The sequence below is a fragment of the Gossypium raimondii genome, chromosome 6 (assembly GCF_025698545.1).
Source record: "Gossypium raimondii isolate GPD5lz chromosome 6, ASM2569854v1, whole genome shotgun sequence".
Classification (NCBI taxonomy): Eukaryota; Viridiplantae; Streptophyta; class Magnoliopsida; order Malvales; family Malvaceae; genus Gossypium; species Gossypium raimondii.
This window is the reverse complement of record NC_068570.1, coordinates 35,936,851-35,962,095: the sequence shown is the minus strand read 5'-3', so window position 1 is coordinate 35,962,095 and position 25,245 is coordinate 35,936,851. Positions and strand designations below refer to the sequence as shown.

General features: G+C 34.4%; 1 non-coding gene across 1 annotated transcript; it reads left to right on the top strand.

Annotated features, from left to right (window-relative positions):
* The first annotated feature begins 23,408 nt into the window (after nucleotides 1-23,408).
* Nucleotides 23,409-23,515, top strand: LOC128042167 (small nucleolar RNA R71). The gene has a single exon (XR_008197373.1). It is a non-coding gene; the product is annotated as a small nucleolar RNA R71 (small nucleolar RNA).
* Nucleotides 23,516-25,245: the final 1,730 nt, after the last annotated feature.

The window sequence follows — 25,245 nt, the reverse complement described above, 5'->3', positions numbered from 1 at the left end:
ATTAAGTTTATAAAGTTATGAATTGGTAAACTATGTTTTATGTTAATCTTATTTGATATAGCAATGTTTGTGTTTTTGTTTGATAGGCATTGTTTTGGCTTTGGTAATTCTTATGGTGATAAAATATGTTGAATGAACAAGTATTGTTTTCCTTTGAGATGTGGTTTTGATACTCGTTATTTGGAGACATTATTGATGATTGAATAACATGAATATGGATGTGATATCTTAGGTGAATTGCTTATTGTATATATATAAAACTTGTGGTGTCATTGAGCGGACATTGGTTAGACACTTAGGTTGGATGTTTTTGAAATGTTTAGGGCTCGTTTAACTGCTTTTTAAGTAGGTTTAATTGCTCATAAATGAGTTTCTTATAGACCTAGTAGGTCTGATTTGGTAAAATTGCATTTGAAGGTTCAATTAGGGGTACACGGCCAAGGACACGGGCTGTCACACGGCCATGTACTACACATAGTCTCTTCGCACGATCGTGTATTACAAAATAGTGTGCTACACGGTTTGGCACATAGCATGCAACACGGCTGTGTGAAATTATTGCGAACGTTACATGGTCTGCTACACGGCCATGTCCCTGAGGCACATGGCCTGGGCTTTGTCATACAGTCGTGTGATCCCTATTTTCAAAAATTTTCAAAATTTTCTATTATGTTTCGAAATTGTCTCGGATTGTTTCCAAACTATTTTTAGAGCCATGTAGGCTCGATTTTAGGCCCGTAAGTGCATAATAATCTATAAAATAAATGTGTAAATGAATTTAAATTGAAAATTTATTTCTATTTGAGATTAAATGTTTTGAATTGTACTATAATGCTCAGTAACCCTAATTCAGCAACGGAGATGGGTTGGGGCTGTTACAGAACAATCAAAAATAAATAACGTCAAGTGAACCCATTGTATTTAAATGTGTCACAAAGCTGAAGGAACCATCTTAAATGCTGGTTTGGATCCTCTGTCATTGTGCCCCTAAACTGCAGATTGTTTTGGATTATCTAGATAACTGAGGGCCAATCTCGAAATTATTAGCCGTAATAGCTAGCCTTATTATACTCCCCTAAACCATGTCCAGATTTGGTAGCGTATAGTCTTTTAGAGTTCTTTCATTACGCATCATATTTGCGGGTAGTTGTGGTGGTGATGGTGAATCTTCTAAGTTATTATTATTAATCTCATCGAGCAACAGGTGGTTAGTTTTGCATTTGTTGTTGTTGTTTTTGTTGTTGTTGTTGTTGTTTCTATCGACAATTTCTACGAATTATTCTATTAAAATGTAAAAAAATAAATCAAATCGGTGACGTTGCCTCCCTGAATAAACACAAATAGATCTAATTAGTACTTCAAATAAATTATATTACGAATAAACATAAATAGAGATTTTTGGGGTGTTTATAATAATAAAGACAATAACATAAATAAAGAAGCGTTGGGAAATCAATAAGTAAATAGTTATCAAATTTGATCATGGGTGATTAGCTTGCTTCCGTAATCATAGACAACTGTTGCTTTGGGCTTCTCGTCCAAGCAACTAGTGGTTACCCAGTAGGATCTTTCGATCTTCCACTAGAATAATGAGTCGGCAAGAATTACTTATCTCTCAACCTCACAGTCTAGACCAGTTCGGGGCTAAGGTTTTCTTAATACTAATTTTGGGCTAATTCCTGCCTAAATAACTTCCTATGGTCATCAAGCCTAGGTTTTATGTTCTTCCTCTCTCAAACAGCTGATCCGTTAAGAAAACCCTACAAAACAGTTAATTAATCATACCTCCAGTTGATAATCCCCCATAAAAGGATTAGTTTCTCATAGATCTCACAAACATTGTAAACTTGCTATAGAAAATAAACATTAATAATGAATCAAGAAAATAAAGTTTAGAAGAAGCTTGAATCGTATTGAAAATAATGTTGAATCCACACCGATTTGATTGAGTTCCATAGATTGGATCTCCCAACAAAACTAAAAATAATCCTAAAGCCTAAGAAAAGAGAAAACTAAAGACTAAAATTATGAAGAAAATCATAAAATTTGAAAAGTTGTCTATAACATGTGTTAAACAAGCCTATTTATAGAATTAGAGTGGTCGTCATCCTTAACCCTAGGTCAGTTGTTGTATTTGTGCTTAATGTTTGGTTGTGTAGACCAAAATGCAATTGGCTAGTAATTATTTCCCATACAGAGTCGATGTCGCGACACACCAGGTCCTTTGTCACAACATCGAAGGAAGAATGCTCATCTTCAGGGGTGTGTCGCGACACCGAAGGTAGTCTTGAAATTCTTCTATTCTACTCCCTGTGTTGTAGCATTCATCTCTCTGTGTTGCAACATAATGACCCGTATCGAGTTAACACACCTACTAATGATATCTTGCACACCCACAAAGCATATTAGCTCATCCTTAGGCCTCATTCAGCCCCTAAGGTCAATCAAAGACTCAAATTACACAATTTATGGAATTTAAATAAAGTAATGAAAACTTAACTAAAACCTAACTGAAGTTGTTGTATTCAAGCTCCTCAAATGCAAAAAAAAACTAGTTTAATCTGCTACACTAAGTTACGATAGATCACTTGGCAAGGAAGTTAAGTCAAATACGAGTCAAAGTGGAGATTTGTTGACATATGCCTTGCATTTTGACCAAAACAGTGAGTGACGTTGCAATGAGGGAAGACTCCTCGTCTCGATGAGTAGCCTACTTCACGACCAAAATATTGATTGATCATTTTTCGTCACGACATGGCGACGTGTTCCTCAAGTTTCTCAATTTTCTTCTCTCAGCTAAACTCTATTTTAGTTTTCCTCTTAAACTATGATTAACCTAGGGATATTCTAGTCATAAAAGCTACAAATTTCAGCCTTTAAATAGGCTTTAGTTACCCTATGTTTATACTACAAAAAATATATAGATTGAGAGAATTCTATATTTGTGTTTGAAGGGTTTTTCTTTCGGGGATTTGATTTTTTTCTTTTGATTCTCTCCATCTTTTCTACTCATTTTATATATTAGTGAAATCTCCTTTTGCCCGTGGTTTTTTATCCTCTTTTGAGGAGTTTTTCCACGTACAATTTGTGGGTTTGATCTTTTTAATTTCTCTATTTATTTTACTTTTTCATTTCATATATGGGTTTATCCCCAACATTTTACATATTACGTACAAGAGTTGCTCGTATATAGAATCAAGTGAAGAGTTTCACCCCTTATGCTCGTTGCTATGCTTGTAAGAAAGAGAATTTATATGCTCGTATCTTAATGCCAATAAGCCTAAACCAGTTGTAATTAAACTACATTCTACTGTCATCTATCTAAAATTAAACTTATTATTGTTAAGTGAGTTTTAAGTTGAGAACCTCGATAATACACAAGGCAACCTAGGGTGACAGATTCATGTACCTGTACTGAGTCCGAGTTTGATTATTAGAATTATAATTACATAAAATGGTCAAAAGATGATGAAATATTTCTTGTGATTTAAATGGTATATTTAATTATTTATGTGATAAATAGAAGTAGTATGATTTAATCAATATGATGTACTCGGTGTTAAAATTGAGTTAAAATATGTTGCATACTGTATTGGAATAGTGAATTGAGGAAGGATTGAGATTGATAGAATGTGAATTGAACTAATAATGAGATTGGAAATTTGTTACCTATTAAATGTTTAGGTTACACTTTGGTTTGTAGATGATGCAGTTATGTACCAGTGTAACTATTTTGGTTATCTGATGACGTATTGTGACAACTCTAAATTATATAGTTTTTTTAGCACCTTCTTACTAGTAATTCATGTAAATTTTGAGTGTTTCGATCGTAATTTCAGTAGAAAATAAATAAGATAATTTTTTTAAATCTCTATTTTTAATTATTTATATGCTAAACTTACATATTTTTCCCAAATTTGAAGTAGTTTGGTGCAAAAGGAGAAAAGACAGTCCTGAAGCTCACCTTTTGATGGTCAAATGTTGTAGTATCCCTGTAGCACTCACCATACAGAGGAGGGCTGATAATTAATCAGTTTTGAATGTCTGATTAAATAAATTTTTTTATAATGGGATAAACTTGACCCAACTCGTAATTGGATCACTAAAGTGGGCAAGTTTGTTGCTTAATTTGAAGCCCAAATCATCCATTAAGGAGGAAAGATCCCAAATTCAGCTATGAGCAACCCAAGCATCCATAGATAATTAAATCAGGCTCACTAGAATTTTTAAAAAATCACAAAACATCCCCAACAATTTCCTCATGTGACCATTCAACTCCCTCCCTTAAACCAAGCTTAAACTAGCTATTTTTAGCAAAGCCATCCACCCTTTTTCTTCAACTCTAGGTTGTCGGTCATGCATGAGAGAAAAGGATCAAGGGCTCCTCACAAGTATAAATACCCCTTTCCGTTCCCTCATTTCATTCATCCCTCATTCATCCTTTATTCTCTCTTTTCCATTTCCCATTTCCTTCAACGAGTTTTTGTAAGGCTTTGAAAGCAACCCCATTTGGCTATATTAGGATCTTTCAATCTTGTCAATCACAAAAAAAATTGAAGAAAAAATGAGGAGTAAAGTTATTTGTGCCTCGGAGAACCATCGAAAATGGCTTTGCATTCTTTACCCTTCAATCTTTTATTTTTTGTTCAATTCTAGAAACATGATTGCAACTGAGTTATTTGCTTTTAATATAATCACGATTGCTTAATTCTATTAGTGTTAGAATGATTTAAATTCCATAGCTTAGAGTATTTAGTTCTGCTAATGATGTTATGTGCCTTGGTTGCTTATTCATTCAGATAAAATCATGAATATGTTATTCATACATTACAAATGTAGGGATGCACTTGAATTAATTATTAATCTTAATTGAGACAATATCTGAATGGTGCATATTTGATCTATATTTGAGAAAATTAGGCTGAAATTTGTAATAACTCAAAAGAACCTTATTACCTTGCATAACCTTAGGATTTATGTGATTAAACTGTTTCAAAGATAGAAATATTACTATTACCTCACATAATCTATTTTTTGGTTATCAAAAATACGAAGTTGTTGACATAGACATATGCTAGACTTAATAATTTAATAAGAATGAATTCCTAGACAATACCTGAAAAGGTAACCTTGAAGTCGAAACATACATATAAATATTCAGACAAGAGGTTAAACTTCAGACTTCGAGAGAAGCCAAAGTACTCGTAATTAAAACAAGGTTAATAAATAGCCGAGTTACCATGGAATTTTTTGTAACATCATTATCATTGTTTAAATAATTCTAAGTTAGGAAGGAAATTTATTCGAACACATGCTTGCTATTGTGATTTTTCTTAAAAACTTGCATACTTATTTCTTCAGTGTTTATTTTAATTTTATGCATACTTAGGATAGTTTTAGTATAATTAGAAAGCCATCACACTTAATTTATTTTCATCGCCAACATTTTGCTGAGTAATTAATTTTGTAATACTTGATTTGCATTAAAAAGTCTCTGTGGAGATGATACATCTCACCCGCTACTTTATTACTTGTCAACAATTGTGTATACTTGCACATCAATCGAATAACTTTGAGACAAATTGTGATACTGAAATGGGATGCAAGATGATTGATCTATGTATCTGGCTTGAGTCCGAGCCATATTAATAAAATTTATAGCAAGTGAATGGGCTAAGAGAAACATAAATCTCAATATATGAATATTAATAGCATGCAAAAGATGTAAATTGAATAAAATGTAAAACTTTAGGAACTTTTAAAAAGTTAAATTGAACTGGATTATGTTTATTATTGGATGATATAAAGTGTTTGTGATTGATAAATCACACTGAATTAGCATATAGATTGAGATTTAAACCAATCGGAACATAATCACAAAAAGATGAAAAATACAGATTAATCCGCCTAGTTCACTTTACCCTTAAGCATAGCACATCCTTTTGTTACGGACCACTATGGCATATAATACTCAACCACTATCACTGAGTGACCATCTAGGTTCATGAGTTCTCTTTCTTCCCGCATCCCCGCCTAACTAGCCTTTTTGGCTGACACTATCTTACTTATTTCCCTCTTAAGAGGAAGAGTCTTGATAAACATACATGTCACTTTTATCTTCCCTCTTAGTACTTTTCTATCCTGGGTCCCCAACTGACCCTTCTATTTCACGTCCCTTTTTGTTGAGGTGCTTACGAACTTAACTCTATCTCCTAATAACTTTTAATAATGAATCCTTAAAGCGGTCCTCCATTTACTCTCACCTTCAACTTAACAATACACCAAGCACTATATGACTCAGCAATCTACATGACTGATTTCTATCGGGTTACTACCCTCATGCTTTTCTGACTTCCATGATTATCGTTTGGTAGACTTGTTCCCTTTTCAATTTCTTTTTTCCTTATTCAACTGACTCCTATTAATCTGCTAGCTCATTATCGTTTTCCATTGAACACCCTTTCTTTCAACCCTTTTTTCCATAGTTGTGGCATTTCCTGTAATTTTCTCTTGATTTTCCACCCGTGATTATTGTCCTAACGGACTCTATTGGTTATCATAGTCAAGATTTGATCTTACAAGGTAAACCCCATGTTTAATGTCTTGGCAGACTGTAACACCCCAAACCCGACCTAAACATTACAGTCGAATCTGGCGTGTCACGTTGAAGTGTCTTTCAAAGATTGGACTCGTTGGTAAAAGTTTGTTTCTAGGCTTAAAAACCCCATAATTATTATTTAACAAATCATCTAGCCAAAATGTTTTCCTTGTTGTCTGCTTTTGATATAAAAGTTTGATCTAAAATCACAGAAACTTTTGAAAAGTCTAATGTTTAAATTTTGTGTCTTTGAAAATAGTAATTATTTTGAAATTTTGTCATCTCCTAAACTAGCAGTTTAAAATAAGTAAGAAGAGCCCAATTAAAAATTTAAAAAAAATTAAAGGCCTTATTACATAAACAAAATCCAACATAAACATTAAATTTAAATGAAAGCAAACGTAGAACAGCTGCAGTTGTGTGGCCACCTCCGAGTCCCTCGCAGCACCAAATCACCTAAGACTGAGGATTACCTGCATAGTTAAAAGGAAATAGTGAGTTCACAAAACCCAGTGTGTAATCCCTATCACCAATCAAGATACAACAAGCGGTGATACCGGGCACGAGCCTTGTTCAAGAATGATGCAATGTGGGCTTTAGCCCAATACAGTAACAATGTGAGCCTTAGCCCAATACATTAATAACGTGGGCCTTAGCCCAATATAGTAACAATGTAAGCGTTAGCCCGATACAGTATCAGTACAATGCAATAATGCAACCCATCGCAATCCAGCCAACACACCACTCCGTACCACCAACACACCATGTAGGGATAAAATCGACCGACCCAGCCAAAACATTGATATCGCAGCAAAGCTGCCTGTAAAATAAATGGCATATAGCCATCAGTAGGTCCACAATCGTCTTGGGTGACCCGTGCAACCTTATCAGTACGGTACACTTCCTCCAAATATAACAACCCATCCCCATGCAATATGTCGTGACATAATATCGTATGTGTATGCAGAATGTCATGTTCAATCGTAGTCATACATATCATAGAGGAAATCAGTCATAACATAAGTTCATAACAGTCATTTCATCTCCTAGAGGTATAACAGTCATTTTACCCTATGGGGGTATTTTGGTCATTTTACCTTATGAGGGTAATTCAGTCAATTTACCCTGTAGGGGGTAATTCAGTCATTTATTGACTCTCAAAAGGTCCACAATCACCTCGAGTGACTCAGGTAACCTAAATGGTCATAACAGTGTAAATAGGCCCAAGGCGTAGTACTCGGCCCAAGTGGGCCCACATGCTCGTGCGGCCCGCTCAGCCCAAATTTTGCCACGACTATGGAATCCACATAGCCCAGTGTAGTATTTGCCTTAAATAGTGGATTTCATCTTTATGGGGCCCATAAGCCTATTGAGCCCACACGGCCCATTTCGGCCCAACGTGGCCCATTACGGCCTAAGCCCATGAAAATGCTCATGGAGGCCTCTACAGTTTATCGCCCATGATTCGCAGGTTTGGCTTTCCATACGAGTGATCGAACACTTGTGTCGTCTCAGCGTTGTATTTCAGCTTTTCGGCTTTTTCTGTTCTACAGTTACAGTGGGGTGGTTACACATATTATGCGATTTGCATATTCCCTTTGTTTCGAACACTCTTATTCTGAAAATCAATGATCATCACACCCTTGGTTCCCAGGCAATATGCTAATCAACCTCAACCACCACTAGTTAGGAATGGAAGCAATGCAGGTTAGAGAAAGCGAAGAAAACCTTGAAAACCTCGCCGATCTCCCATCGAGAATAAAGAACAAATGAGATGATATATAGCTCTCCCCAACAACAACCTCCCCAAATCCCAATATTCTCTCCTCAAAACTCTCCAAATATCCCTCCTCAATTCTCTCTATGACCAGTTCAAACTCCATTTAGCAGTATTTTAATTGAACTTTACCACCAACATGAATGTGGCAGCAAAATAAATACTCCCTTTTTTATGCGCCACCACTTGAACCTTAAACCCCATGTACACTCCGCAGACCCCTTACCACTAGACCAACAACTCTTTTGTATCATATTTTCACCACAATACTTTAAGAACCTACTATCTAGATCCAAGGATTTTATTCACTTAAAATAAAAAATTTTGCATAAGCTAAGGCTTGAACCCCTGACTTCTCAAACACTTCCAAACACTCCTAAATCTCTTAACCATTGAAGCAGCCATTCATTTATGTCACTTCCTTGCACAACTAAATATTTATGTGCAGTCTCCTATCTATTCCCTTGTTAAAAATGTATTTCTTCTAGGTCCAAAATTCGAGGTGTTACATAGACTCCATTAGTTGCCATAGCTAGGCTATGATCTTACACCTCATAATCCTCGTGTTTACTCTCTTGTGGACTATTCCATGTTTAACGTCCTGGTGGATTATCTATGATGTCATAGCCTCTTATAGCCATGGTCTTACTAATTTGTCTTCAAATCATCACTTGTTGCCACAGTATCTTTCAGTTATGGTCTTACACCATATAACCTCGTGTTTATGGTCCCAACAAGTTATCTTGTGTTTAACGTCTCGACGGACTACACTGGTGGCCATAGTCCAACTATGGACTTACACCTTAAGTTCCCTGTGTTTACTATCTCGGTGGAATTTCGAAGGATGTAATAACATCTTTCAGCTATGGTCTTAGTCCTATTTAGCGAGTATGGTGTGTTTTCACACGATTCCATAACATCTTTCAGCTATGGTCTTACTCATTTTAGGCGTATAGCCTCACACCAGTCCCACGACTCCACCATGATCTTTTATTCACTCTTCTTGTCGCATTCCATCCATTCTTCCATTCGTGGTCCTATCCATTAATGCTTGAACACCGCAGTGTCCCCTCCACAAGGCAAAGCTTCGCACATCATTGTTTGCACTCAATAAGACCGTATTACAGTATCTAACAGAGTCACCCCTTTTTCCCATTCCTAACTTCATCTAGCCCGATGTTAATTCCTTTTTCACGCTACCACCATACACATGAATCTCATGCATTTTCATAGATAAATATCATGGATTATGCATACTAAACTAAAAATGTGGGTACTCATCAACTCATGTAGACTACCAACTTACTTACTATTTTTGAGTTGGAATGCAGAAACTCACCCGGCACACCTTTGTCTCACCAGCTTAGCTTTTCGAAATGCTAGAGCTTCCATTCTCCTTGTAGCTAAGCATGACAACCAAATCATGGATTAAACTCAGTGTTTTTACTTAAAACCTCAATTTTCCAGAAACATGCAGAACCTTTAAAATGGTTTTGGAAACTCTTAACTCTGTTTACTAAGTCCTACATACACCAAAGGGATTAGAATCTTACCAGCTTACTAAATCCTCATTTTTTCGAGTTAAGCATCACGGTCATCACTCCATGCAGAGATTTCTTTACTCATTGCTCCCTCGGAGCCTCCAAGTAAAAAGATGAATAAGAGAAGCGAATGAAATAGACTAAGAGGAATCTGTCTAAAGATTTATTTCACATCTATTTATAACCCTTCATCACTATTGCCAATCATATATCAACCATTCAAACATAATCATTTTGTCTCCCACTAAGAGACTAGTTGGTTCTAATCCAATCGAGCTAGACTTGGTTCTTCATCCTACCCAATTTTAGCTACTATCTTTTTTGGGTTTTTTAATAGAGATCATTAGCTTATAGTATCTTTCAAGTAAACCCTAAAAGTATCCCTAGTTTCCAGGTTTAAAGGAAATTCAGGTGTAACAAGACCCTTTTCACTTCACCTAGGGAGTGTAAAGATGTATCAAGATTTGAGGAACTTATTTTGGTGGCTAGAGATGATAAAAATATATCAGGGTCAAGTTTGAACAACAAGCTCTCTCAGGTAAATTATGTTCATTGAAGATTCCATAATGGAAGTGGTACAGGATTACGATGGATTTTGTTTCGAGGTTGCCCCTTAGTGCCTTAAAGAAGAATTCAATATGGGTGATGTGGATAGGTTAAAAAAGTCATCACACTTTGTGGCAATGCGTACAAACTACTCATTGAAAAATTTTGCAGAGATGTACATTTCAAAAATTGTTCATCTAAATGGTATTCCCTCATCAATTGTATATGGTCGTGACCCCAAAATTGCATCAAGGTTCTAGTAGCAATTGCATATGTCTCTTGGAACCAAGCTTTGGTTCAACACTACCTTCCATCCTTAAACTGACAGACAATCAGAAATGGTGATCCAAGTATTGGAAGATATGCTCGGGATTTGTGTGATCTGTAACAGCCCGCCCGACGAAGTCCTAGTATCTAGTTACTATTTATTGAATTTTGGTGTTCAAAGTATATTCTAAGTGAGTAAGGCATTAGTTTTGACTAAGTATAAGATTCTGTGAATGCGCTAACTGGCGAATCTTGTGTTTGGCGAGCTCGGTAGATTGGTGGACTTTCCTATGTAGTACAGCTACCCCAGTTGTTTAGATGTTTAAGCTAAGTTTGTAATTTGATAGAATTATCTATTATTTTGGTAGGAAGATTTAGTTAGTATAATGAGAACTGGTTAGAATAGAACTGAGTTACTGTAGTTGATAAGACTAAAATTATGGTGAGATTACTTAGTCAGGGTTATCAAGGGAGGGTTAGTGGGATAATTTGAGTTTTCCACTAAATCTTGCTTCCGTGTTTAGTTTTATAAAGTTAGTAGCGACTTCTTGGGCAAGTTTTAGGTCTTCTTGGCATCTATTTTTCTTCTAGAATTTTCTCTACTCTCACTCTCTTTGAAACTTAATTCCAAAAACTTACTTGAAGCTGGGTTTGCTATATTCAGCCAACTCCTTTGTTTGTTTTAGCACTCTGTTAACTATCAATGAACTCTAGGTTATTTTCTAGGTTATTTACGTGATCTTAGCGCTGCATGCTTTAGTGTTAAATTTGTATGTAAGGAAGGCAACTTCTTGATTCTGGTTTTTATGATAATGCTTCTTACAAGCATATTTAGTTTTTGATATAACGATCTAATAATTTTAACTATCTATATTATATCTCAAGACACTCTTGAAGGTTTCCATGATAAGGGAAAAGGACTTGTTGTTTAGACGTACTGCACTTTCTGGCGAGTTCCTTTTTACTTCCATGTGTGTACTACCTTTGTTTATATTTTTCTTAAGTATTCATACCCTATAAAGATGAAATGTTTGCATATGGATGATGGACTTTTGGAGTTGTTAGTCTAGTTTTGGTTTGTTTGTGTTAAAGAGTAAGAAATATTCATCATGTTTAAAACACTAACTTCTGCTCTAGCAAGAACGATATAATCTGAATCATGTAAATGATGATTAAGGAAAATATATTCATAGCGTTGCCTTCAATAGATTGTACATTGAACTGGCAGATCACGATACATGAAAATGGTTGTGTAGCCTTTGGTAGGGCAATCATACGTTATAAACCAGATTGACAAATCACAATAGAGGAAGTGAATTATATGGCTCTGACTAAAGGATCTGGGTACATGGTTAACATGAATAAAGTTTTTCTGAGTGGTAATATGGGCGTACTATATGCAAAAGGAAAGGCAACAGGCATATACACTATCTGTGTACGGTACTCACCACCTAGCGTATAGTGTGATTGTTTAAATCTTTGAAATGATCCATTTTGGTGCATTTGTAAATATTTGATATTTTTTCTCTAGGAACTCACTAAGTTTTTTGAACTTACTTAGTTACCTCTCTTTCCCAAGCTTGCTGTAGAAGCAAAAGAAGGGTTGTTGGACTACGCCAGAAGACAATTGTTGTTGTGAGATTTCTAATGTTTTGTATTATGCATGACATGGGGATGATGTCAAGATGTTTAATTTTGAAGAATGAATCTTGTAATTAAACTTATGTTCATGAAAGTGTAATTTTTAATGAAATTACAGTGAAGTATTTATGGTAATAAAATGTGCTATTTTATTTAGTCTTATACGACAAATGGTTTATATTACATATGACCTTGAACTATAGTTTAAGTTAGTTTGCACCAGAAATAGTTTTAAAGATAATGGTTTTAATATAGTGACACAACATTCTTGGATCCTCCTTAATGATCGGGTTTCTAGTGTTACAAGTCTAGTATCAGTCTCAAGCTTTAGCCGATTCTTGGAAAAATCAAAAGTAGTGTCACACCCCTATTATGCATAGGACACCTATAGCCTAGTCATTAATGCTTTGTACTAAGATAAATTTTATTTTGTAGTGAGATAAGAAAATGTCTAATAGCTTTAGAGAAGCTGTCGGTTAGGAAATAGAAAGTCATGAGTATGCCCAGGAACAAGCTACTAATACCAACAACATGGGTAATACAGAGAATGCATTTAGAAATGTGTTTTTCATGATGATGACTCAGTTGTTTGATCAGTTTATGGGAAACAACCAAGAACCCCAGCCATAAAAACCACAACAACCTCATCAAATACAACCTAAAGTGGTTCATCTGGCTCAACCAACTTTGCCTGTACCTACTACGGCTGAACCTAAGGTTGATTCTGTTAGAGAGATTCAGAAAAGAGGTGCTAAGCAGTTCCTTGGTGATAAGGGAGATGAACCTACTCTGGCTAACCAGTGGTTATCTCGCTGTGCATGGTTATTAAACAACTAAAATGTACCTTTCAAGATAGTCTCTCATGTGTTGTGTCGTTGTTAAAGGGGAAACCTTACCAATGGTGGGAAACATTGGTTAGTTTTACTCCAGAGCAAATAATTGGATGGAATTTCTTTCTAGAAAAGTTTAGAGAAAGATATGTCAATGAAATGTTTGTTGAGAAAATGAACAAAGACTTTTTGTATCTGAAACAACGCATAATTTCTTTTATGGAGTATGAATTAGAATTCCTTAGGCTCAGTCGTTACGCTAAAAATATATTTCAAAAAGAAAAATAAATGCTCAATAAATGTGAATGGGGCTCAAAGTTGAAATTTGTGCCTTAGTGGATGCTTGAGAATGCAAGACTGGCAAAAATGACTACTCAGTGTCGTATGTGAAATGATATGTAATTTGTGAAAGTATACACGCCGAATCAAGTAATAAAATGATGACTGAGTATCGTTCCCACGAGGATTGGATTAAGGCACAAAAGTGGTCAAGTTATTATAATAAAATTTCATTAATGCTATGGCAAAAAAAATGATAAGTATGCAGTGGAAGTTAAAGGAATAGTGATGTATGCAACATGTAGAATTAATGAATACCTGGAAATGCTATGGCAAAACAAGAGTAGAAATGCAATGGCAATTATAAGAATTACTACAATAATAATATGTAAATGAACAAATAAATAACTAAGAATGATATGGTAAGGATACAACGACAAAGAATAAAGGATATATGAAGTTGATTTGGAAGGTCGGGATTACTAAGAATCTACCCTAACTGTCAATAACGCATCGCCAAAATCATAATCAGTTTACTACTCAGAAGAGTTCTAAAATGGTCTGCTTCTTTCGAGAGCAAAAACCTCAAGTTATCTTACCCGTGTTTATAGGCCTTAATATGGTACCCTACATTATTTTCCTTTTGCATGAACGCTGTTCTATGTCTAGAGTCTACTGCAAGTATTGGTCTAGTACTTGCTCATATCATTCAATGTCGATCCAATTAATCCAACCTTTTCAAAATTAGATTTAGCTTATGGGCATGCCAACAATCATCTATGTCTAGGGATTGCACGCATACAATTTAGAAATAAAACAATTGAATGAAACAGTAAATTGATCCGGATCTATGCTTCAACCATTAAAGAAAATAAAAGTTTCATCATGTAATCCCAACCCGATAAGATTTAGCTAATGGGTTGGCACAAAGAATTCAAAACCAAAATAACATCTAACACCATTTTCATAATTCATGGAAGAAAAAAGTAAGAAATACGGAAGACTTCAGGAAGAAATCTTCCTCGTGTCCTGTAACACCCCAAACCCGGCCTAAACGTTATGGCCGAATCTGGCGATGTCATATTGTAACACCCCTTACCCGTATTCGATACCAGAATAGGGTACGAGGCATTACCGAAACACATACATTTATAAACGTATTAAACTGAGTTATAAAATTTCATACAGATTAAAACTTTCAAATTATTATCTTCGAATCGCTAATTAGGGCTCACAAGGCCCAAAATATATATACTCATTCGATTCAAACCTTATAGCTATCACCATTTGTTCATTTCATAGCCATTTATGAACTTATAATCCTTCATTTTGTCGTCATACAAATTTATCAATTATTACTTGCTTTTTGGAAGCACCTGAATTGATCCGTATCATTTCATATTTTCGTATCGTCATATTTTTCCTATTAAACCATTGTAATATATTAAATATTCAATATCTTGTAAAGATTCGTTAATCTATCCCATATACTTTCACACAAATTAATTCACAATTCACAAGTCTTATCATTTCAAAGCTTATAAGACACATGTACATATCTATACTAACTCGTATGAGTCTCATACTCATTCATATGCTCAATAAATCATTAAATCATTTCAACATCGAAGAATCCACATTATGTCAGAAACAATACTAATAACAATCATAAATCCTTTCATATTAATTTCATATATCACTTACTGAACTTCAAATATCATTTCATAAATATCTAATTCACTAACACATCTTGCCATATACAATATCCAATTGGTGAAATCACTTAATTGAATTCAACTTCAACAATCACAATAAATCTATCACTTGAGTGTGAGTCCATGTAACACTTACCAACTTTCTCAAATTAGTGAACGTCTTACGGAATTGAGTACTTTATTTTCTCGATGCTATAGTCTAACTATGGTCTTACACGTAATCACTTAACATAAACCAATGCCATAGCCCAGCTATGGTCTTACACGGAATTACATATCACTTATTGCCATGGTCCATCCATGGTATTTTCCGTCAATTCATCTTTATCACTGAACGAAAGTACTCAACCCTGCGTTCTACTCAATTTGAACTTTGTTTCCAATTTATCTATCTTTCTCAACAATCATAATTCAACCATGAATATATATATAGAATAATACATTATGTCATGCATAATACTAACAAATAATTGTTTGGTTTCATCCATATGAATTTACAATTCAATTCATAATAACTAATTGAAATGAAACATTATGTCATTTCTAGTTCAACATTAATCACATATAATCGGCATATGACCAATTTATATACAAATCATTCATATATTTTATTTTTCCTCCTCCTTCTCTCCATTCCACATCCTTAATATACATAACACTTTTATAAATAACATTTTCTATAATTTTACTATTCACTCACATGTATATTCAAAGTTGTCTGTCCAAGTCAGAGTCACTAAATTATTTTTATTCGGAGCTATAGAGCTCCAAATTAAGATTCGTCAATTTTCCCTGAAACTAGATTCATGTATCTTATTACCATAAAATTTTCAGAATTTTTGGCTATGCGAATAAGTATATTTTATTCTTTAAAATTTCCCCTATTTCACTACTCGACAGTTTTGACCGCTCTTCACTAAAAATTAATTATCTCACTGTATAAAATTTAAATGGTACTTACATTTATTTCACTTGAAATAGACTCATTCAGGGTTCTAAAAATATAAAGTTTAGCCCGTAATTATTTTTGTACAATTTTTAACAATTTTCCACAGTTAGAATAGGGGATTCCAAACTCAGTCAGAATTTGTCTCAGTTAACTTAAAATATCTCAAAATATATAAGTCTTTTCCTTGCTCTGTTTCTTTTATGCAAAAATAGACTCATTAAGATTTCATTTCATATCTTATTCACTCTCTAATTTTATTTTCACCATTTTTGGTGATTTTTCAAAGTCACACAATTGTTTCTGTCCAAAACTATTTTGTTGCTAATTCTACTATTTCATAATTTCACTTTTTCACTTTCGATCACTATTCAATTCAATTCCACACATATATTCATCATTCAATTACACTTAACCGTTACATGATCTCATGTATTTTCACTTAGTCAATTTCCCATTGAACACTCGGAATATACACGGATACGTAGAGAATTAGCACATAAGTGCCACACTGATATGTAGCCGAAGCTACCACTGATACGTAGCCGTAGCAACCACTGAAATGTAGGCGAAGTTACCACTGATATGTAGCCATAGCTACCATTAAAATGTAGCCGAAGCTACCACTGATCAATAACACTGGAAATGTCCACGGGCCTGCTCACACAAGCTATCAGGTAGGGGTGAGCAAAACTCGATTCGACTCGAAAAAAATCCAAAAAAAATTCAAATTTCGAGTTAAACGAATCAAGTTATTCGAGTTAATCGATTTATTCGAATCAACTTGAATTTTTTTTCAAATTTCGAGTTCAAATCAAGTTGAGTTTTCGAATTTGAATAACTCGAATAATCCGAATAATTCGAATATCAAACTATAATATTTTACATTTTTACCCCAAACTCCCAAACCTTTTTACTTTTCCCTAAAAACTTTTACTCCTTCCCACTTTCCCCCCAAAACTTTTACTCCCCTCCCCTCCCAACCCCCCAATCTACCGAAAATCCATTTCCCACAAAAATTTTACTCTCCTATTTACTTGCTCTCAAAATTTTACTCCCAAAAGCTCTCAAAACCTTTTATTTTCCCTCAAAATTTTTACTCCCTCCCACTTTTCCCCTTAAACTTTTATTCCCTTTCCATCCCACCTCTCATCTACCCCAAACCCTCCCCCCTCCAATTTTTTTTAATATTTTTCCTCCAAAATTTTACTCCACCCTATTTACTTTCCCTCAAACTTTTATTCCCCAAAACTTTTTATTTTCCCCCTAAACTTTTACTTCTCACCCTTTACTCTCAAATAAAAATCAAAATTATCCAAAAAATCACTAAACATAAATAGTAATAATTTTATTTATATCTACTATTTATATTATTAAATTAAATTTCACATTTTCTATTATTTATATTATTGAATTGTTTAGTCATATTCAATATTTATATTAAAATTGAATTATTAATTATGCCATAAAATATTCGTGTTAAAATTTTATATTGGTATCAATTTCACATTTTATTTTTAAAATGACTTTTATTAAAAATCATATTTTTACATTTAATATATTTTTAATTCCAAAATACATAGTGATAAGAATCAAGATATTTGAAACAACTAAGCAAGCAAAGAAGCTAACCAAGATATAAAAAATTAATAAATAAATTATGAGGTGATGAAAGTTAATAAAAAATTTGATTAAGGTGGACAAATTTTATTACAATGGGTGACAGTGGTTATAAGGACCAAAAATTATTTTTTAAAATTTAACTAAAACAAATATATTCGATTCGATTCGATTCGAATTCCATCTCACTTGACTCGATTCGAGAAAACTTCAAATAAAGTTAGGATGATAAAATGAGATTCGAAAACTTGATTAACTCAAAAATTTTCGATTCGATTCGATTCGACTCGATCGAATGCTCACCCCTATTATCAGGTGTCTGCAACACATGCTAGATCACCCAACACACGAGACTCACTACAACACTGCAACACTGGTCTCTAGTGACATGTCAGTTGTATCCACTTCTATTCCTTAGTTCAGCCGGGAATTTACACTTAACACTTTATTTTAAACACTTTATCACTTGAATAATTCATGAACAATTTTCCTTCCACATTCAATATTAATTCACATATCAAATATAATTCACAATTTATAAAAATATATTGCTATTATTTACACATAACTTACTTTGGTACAACAATATAAAAATTTAGCAATTTAGTCTTTAATCTTTTCTTTTCTCCGATCAAGGTCGATTCCACTTCTTTCTTGATCTATAATAACATATTTGACTTATTTAATACTCAAATTAATCAAAACAGTCCTTGACTCAAACTTTGGTAAAATTACAATTTTGCCCCTAAACTTTTGCATATTTACACTTTTTCCCCAAAGATCATACATTGAACTTCATCCATTATTCTTATGTATTATGACATGCTGGACATTTTTCCCTTCTATGGCAACATCGAATTCCCACTCTAACACTTACTTATGAACATTAGGTATTTTTACCAATTATGTCGTTTTACTCGTTTTCACTTAAAATCTCTTAGCAAAAGTTGTTTAACATAATTTCAAGCTTCATATTCTACCATAAAACATCAAAATAAACACATTTCACCTAAGGATATTTTTCCAAATATAAACCCTAGGTTAAATTATTGCTAGAATAAGCTAAATCAAGTTACCGGGAGTCCAAAAACGTAAAGAACATTAAAAACGGGGCTTGGAATCACTTACTATGGAGCTTGGAAGCTTGAAAACCCTAACTATGGCTCCCCCCTTGTGAAATTCAGCCAAGGCTTGAAGATGGACAATTTTTTTGGCTATTTTGGCCTTTTTAATTCTTTTACTTACTAAATGACCAAAATGCCCCCAACTTAAAAATATTTTATTTCTATCTCATGTCCATTTTTGTCCAACAAGTTAACCAATGGTCTAATTTCATAACAAGTGGACACTTATAATATGTAGAACTCAACTTTTGCACTTTTTACAATTTAATCCTTTTTACTAAATTGAGTGCCCAAACGTCGAAATTTTCACAAAATCATTCCATGAAATCGTAGACCATAAAAATATAATAAAAATAATTTTTTTCCTCGTCGAATTTGTGATCCCAAAAACACTGTTCCAACTAGGCCCAAAATCGAGTTGTTACATGTCCAATTCACACTCCAACAGCACAGTGTCCTGCGATAGCTGAAAGGGGCTTCCTTCATATTCCTCTTCTAGTCACTACTTAGTCGCTACCCTCTATTCTTACCTAAGGATCCCTCCCTCTCTTTTTTTTGTCGTTAAGGGTTTCCTCCTTTTCATAGATTTTTTCCTAGGGTAAATCCAACAACCCATGTTTTTCTTCTCTTTCTTTTAAAAAAAATTATTTTTTCAACAACCCAAGATTATCTTCTTTTTAAATTATTTTTTCTAGGATAGAAACCAATAGCCCAAGATTTTCTTCCCTATTTTTTTGATAGATTTTTCTGGTACAAGTACAGTTGGGTTGGGACTGATATGCATAAAGTGCAAACTTGGTCTTCCTAGCATTGCCACAGCATTTGTACTGACAAAATGTCCAACTCTTTGCCCCGGCAAACCTTCACTCTTTTATTTCTAGTTCCTCAAGCCGCACCTACCAAACCACCAAACACAACCCTACCATAAGAGATTAAAAGTCCTAATTCTTAAACACAATCCAAGATCCTAATGAAATGATGAAAATACGAATGAAATGTCCTAAAATTCAACTAGATGTACCTAAGTACAAGCAATTAGCTAGGTCAAAAGGCATGAAATATAAATCTTTTCAAGAGTTACCACACCTCCAAACCTAAGTTATTACTTGTCTTCAAGAAAAACACATATGAATGCATGAATGCACAAACTTTTGCCCTTGCATATAACTATCTTGTATTGTTAATCTATTAAAAGAACAACATATACATCAGTTCTCAGCAGTCTTCTTTCTCTAAAAACTTGGTCGAATGTCAAAGGTACGCTTCAACAAAGGTACTATAGAAAATTTGTCCCTAAAAAATATTTCCTAAGTACTCATTTATGCTTTCTGGCCATAGCAAATATCTCATAATGCACTCAGTTCATTTGTTACCTAAACTCAAGTCATTTTGTAACCCTCGCTCACAGCCTTTTCAAGATATTTATTTGTAATTCTTTTTCTCTTCTTCTTTTCTTTTATAAGATTAGGGGATTTAGCATGTCACAAAATTCTTTTACTTGATAATCACAATGGAGTGTACATCAAATTACCTAGTACTCAATCATGTCACAATTTAAATATAAATCACTCTTGAAGCTAAGGCTTTTGACTAAAAAGATGGATGGAGCAAACAAAGTGGTACTAACTTGCTCAGCAATTCTAAGCATTGGAATGCCTACTGTCCTTTATTTAAGTAATGTCATGGCAAGTGGCTTAGTTTGGCTTCAAAAATCCTAAGTTTATAAAAAAACACTCGCTCTAAAAAGGAAAATATTGAGGATAGGACATCTCATTTTTAAGAATTAATTTTCACACAATCTAACATAAGCTAAACTCGCCTCATCCACTATCACATGTTCTAGATATACTGAAGAATATAAGCTCATCACTGAACATCACGAGTAAAGATTGGACTTCTTGTAGATAAAACAATACTTAATAATCACATGGCATTGGCAAACAACTTAACTATACTAGGATGAACATACATACTAGATACGTAATGCAACCTAAATGCACAATACACCCCAAACCTAAAAGATGCATTGTCCTCAATGCATAAATAGATATATGCAAACTATCTATTTACAGACAATGTCATGGCAAAATATATACAATGCAATATGTATGAAAGAAAAAGAAAACTTTCCTTGTATAGATTGCATTGTAGATACTTCATTCTGTCTGACGGGTTGATTTACGAGCAGTAACCTTGTACCTGTGCTTCCTTTTCATTGGGTTTAGTTCAGTGCCATCCTTATCAGTCTCGTGAGCTCATCAATCAAGTGATCGATGTCACAGTCTTAGGCAATTACAGTTCAATAGAAGGAGGTAGAAGAACTATAGTGCAATCCACTAGTGGTGCAACTAAGGGATTTGCTTCCTCTTCATCCTTACAATCAGTCTCAATTCTGATATATTATGTTTCCTCTGGTTCTTCCTCCAGAGCTTTGGGCACATTCTCTTCATTGGCAAGATTTGACTCAACAGGCTCTGCATCACTGACCCCTTCCCCTCCTACAGTTTATTAACCAAAGTAAATAAAATAAGTAAGAGAAGTTTAAATCGACAAAATAAAATAAAAATAAAAAGAATTTTCAAGAAGTTGAAGTTAAACATCTTGAAGATCAATGGACTATTTGTCTCGTTCTACATGAGCACCCCAGAAGTGCTTCAAGTGTTGTCCATTAACTTTAAATGGGTCCTCCGTTTCCATGTCCTTGACATCAACAACTCCATGCAGATATACATAAGCTACCAAGCATTGTTCATCAAAATTGTAAGGTCTATTTTGCTCCAGCAAAGTGCACAAGGGTCTCCACTCAAATGAATCTTCATGACTATAGAAATTGTTGTGGCAAAATCTTGGGAATTCTTCTTCTACTGTTGTTTCCATCCAGTCAATGGCTCGACATTCTTCATTCTCATCAGTACATTTCAGGGCATTAAATACATTGAATGTGATCTGTTGATCATTCATCCCCATGGTCAATTCACCTTTCTGCACATCCATTAAAGTCTTGCCAGTATCAAGAAAAGGTTTTCCAAGAATAATTTGCACATCATGGTCAGCTTCACATTTTAAAATAAGGAAATCTGTAGGAAAGATAAATTTATCTACCCTTACCAGTACGTCTTTAATTTTACCTTTCGAATGGGCATAGGATCGATCGGCCAGTTGCAACGTAACCATAGGTCTTGCTTTCCCAATTGCTAGCTTCTTGAAAATAGACATAGGCATTAGATTTATACTCACTCCTAAATCACATAACGTCTTACCAACATAATGATTTCCAATTGAATAGGGGATAGTGAAACTCCCTAGATCCTTCAACTTTGGAGGTAGTTTATTCATCAACATTGTTTTGCACCCTTTAGTGAGAGCAACAGTCTTAAACTCTCCTAATCTACGCTTCTTTGACAGTATGTCTTTCATAAATTTCACATAATTAGGCATCTACTCCAAAGCTTCCACTAACAGTATGTTGATGTGGAGTTGCTTCAAAACATCTAAAATCTTTTAAACTGAATACCCTATTTAGAATTCTAGAATCGTTAAGGAAAAGGTAAAGGTGGTTGTCCTTCAGGTTGCTAATATTGTTTTGTTGTGGAATTTTTGTTGGCAACATGATCTGATTCTGCCACAACATTTTCTGCTTACCTTTTCAGGTGTTGTATGCTTCTCAGTAGGCTCTAAGATCTTTTATTGATTGCGACTAGATTTGCCTTCTTCTACCGTGGCATCTTGAACAACTTCATCCAACTGAGTCCCACTTCTAAGAGTGATGGCATTGCACTGCTTCTTCCCTTGGGTTCTTGAATTTTTAGTATCACTTGGCAATGCTCCTTGTGGCCTTGAATTTAGAGCGTTAGCTATTTGCCCCACCTGATTTTTAAGCGTTAGCTTAACTCTTAATCACAATATTATATTTTGTATATAATCCTTCAACAATGATTCAATAGAATTTGAAGATGATACTTGACCTTGCTGAGCATTTTGCCTCGGCATAGGATGATTATAACTAAGTGGTGTTCTAATGGCATTTTGTCTTCCGGCATTATGAAAATTCCCAGTACCATGATTATTCCAACTAAAGTTTGGTTGTTACTTCCACCTTAGATTATAGGTATTGGAATAGGGATTATTATTCCAATTGAAATTACCCATGTAGCACATAAATGCTGGATTTTATGGGCATTCATCAAACACATGGTCTTCACCGCAATAAACACTTAACAACTTGGTCGATTTCTTCTCTTGAACTGTAGTGGGATTATTCGTTATTTTGATCATATTAGCCAAATAAGATACATGGGTTGTCGACAAAGTAATTCCGTCGAGCTCCATGGTACCGACAACTTCTTCTACTTCCAAAATCTTGTGGTAGGGTACTGATAGTCATTGTTGGCAATCTTTTCCAAACTCTCATATGCTTCGTCGTAAGATTTATCCAGAAACGTACCATTGGCTGATGCACCAACTACCATTCTCGTATGTACATTCGACCCATTATAGAATATTTCCATCTAAGTTTAGTGCTGAAATCCATGCATCAAACATTTCCGAATTAAATCTTGAAACCATTCCCAAGCTTCATATAATGTTTCATCCTCTGATTGTCGAATAGATATGATGTCACTTCTGAGCTTGGCATTCATATTTTGGGGATTATACCATAGCAAAAACCTTTGGCGAAGATCATTCCATGATGCCACTATTCATAACGGCAAAGCATTCAGCCACGCTTTTGCACGATCTCTTAAAGAATATGGAAACAATTTAAGTCGCAGTGCGTCTTTAGGAACACCTTGTTGTCTAAATGAGTCACAAACCTCTAGAAAAATTCTTATACGCAGTCTTGGATCTTCAGTTGGTAATCACTGAATTGTCCTATTGTTCGCAACATGTGAAACATTACTAGTTTCAACTTAAACTGCTGAGCTTATATTTGTGGCCTGACATCCCTAGATTCAAATAATCCAAAATTGAAACAACATACTCTCAAATGGGTCTGTCTCGGTCATCTATCACCTGACGAATAGGAGGATTAACATCCTAACCATTTGGATTATTATTGAGACCAAGACCATTTAGATTAGCATTGAGCCCGGGGTCATTCCCATTTCTAGTCATTTTTTTAGTTCTTTTCGCCTTCTTCTCAAAGTTCTATCAATCTCTGGGTCAAAAGGATACTCTTTGTTAGTAGGAATGCCTCTTCTTATGCACTAATGGCAAACCTGTAAAAAGTAAATACACTAAGTTAAATAAAACTACTAAGTAAAATAACCGAACCAAATTTCACCAAATTGTCGATACCCAGAAATGACGCCAAAAACTTGTTGTGTGTGAAATGATACGCAATTTGTGCAAGTATTCACCTCGAATCAAGTAATAATGTGATGAGTGAGTATCGTTCCCATGAGGATCAGATTGAGGCATAAAAGTGGTCAGGTTATTATAGTAAAATGCGATTAATGCTATGGCAAAAACAACGATAAGTATGCAGTGGCAATTAAAGGAATAGTGATATATGCAATATGTGGAATTAATGAATACTTGGAAATGCTATGGCAAACTAAGATTAGAAATGTAATGGCAATTATGAGAATTACTACAGGAATATTATGTACATGAACAAATAAATAACTAAGAATGATATGGTAAAGATACAACGACACAGAATAAATGATATTTGATGTTGATTTGGATGGTCGAAATTACTAAGAATATGCCCTAACTATCAATAACGCCTCAGCAAAATCATACTCAAATTATTGCTCAGAAGAGTTCTAAAATGGTCTGCTTCTTTTGAGAGCAAAAACCTCAAGTTATCTTACCCGTGTCTATAGGCCTTAATATGATACCCTACATTATTTTCCATTTGTATGAACGTTGCTCTATGTCTAGAGTCTACTACAAGTATCGGTCTAGTACTTGCTCATATCATATCTAGGGATGCCAACAATCATCTATGTCTACTGCAAGTAACGATCCAATTAATCCAACCTTTTCAAATTAGATTTAGTTTATGGGCATGCCAATAGTCATCTATGTCTAGAGATAGCACACATACAATTTAGAAATAAAAACAAGTGAATGAAACAGTAAATTAAATCGGATCTATGCTTCAAGCATTAAAGAAAATAAAAGTTTCATCATGTAATCCCAACCCAATAAGATTTAGCTCATCGGTTGGCACATAGAATTCCAAACGAAAATAACATCCAACACCATTTTCATAATTCATGGAAGAAAAAAGTAAAAATATAGATGCCTTCCGGAAGCCAGTTTCCATGTAACACCCTATACCCAGTCTGGTCTCTAAGCTGAATACGGGATGTCACACCACCCACTCACATCAATTTCCTCGTAATTATTA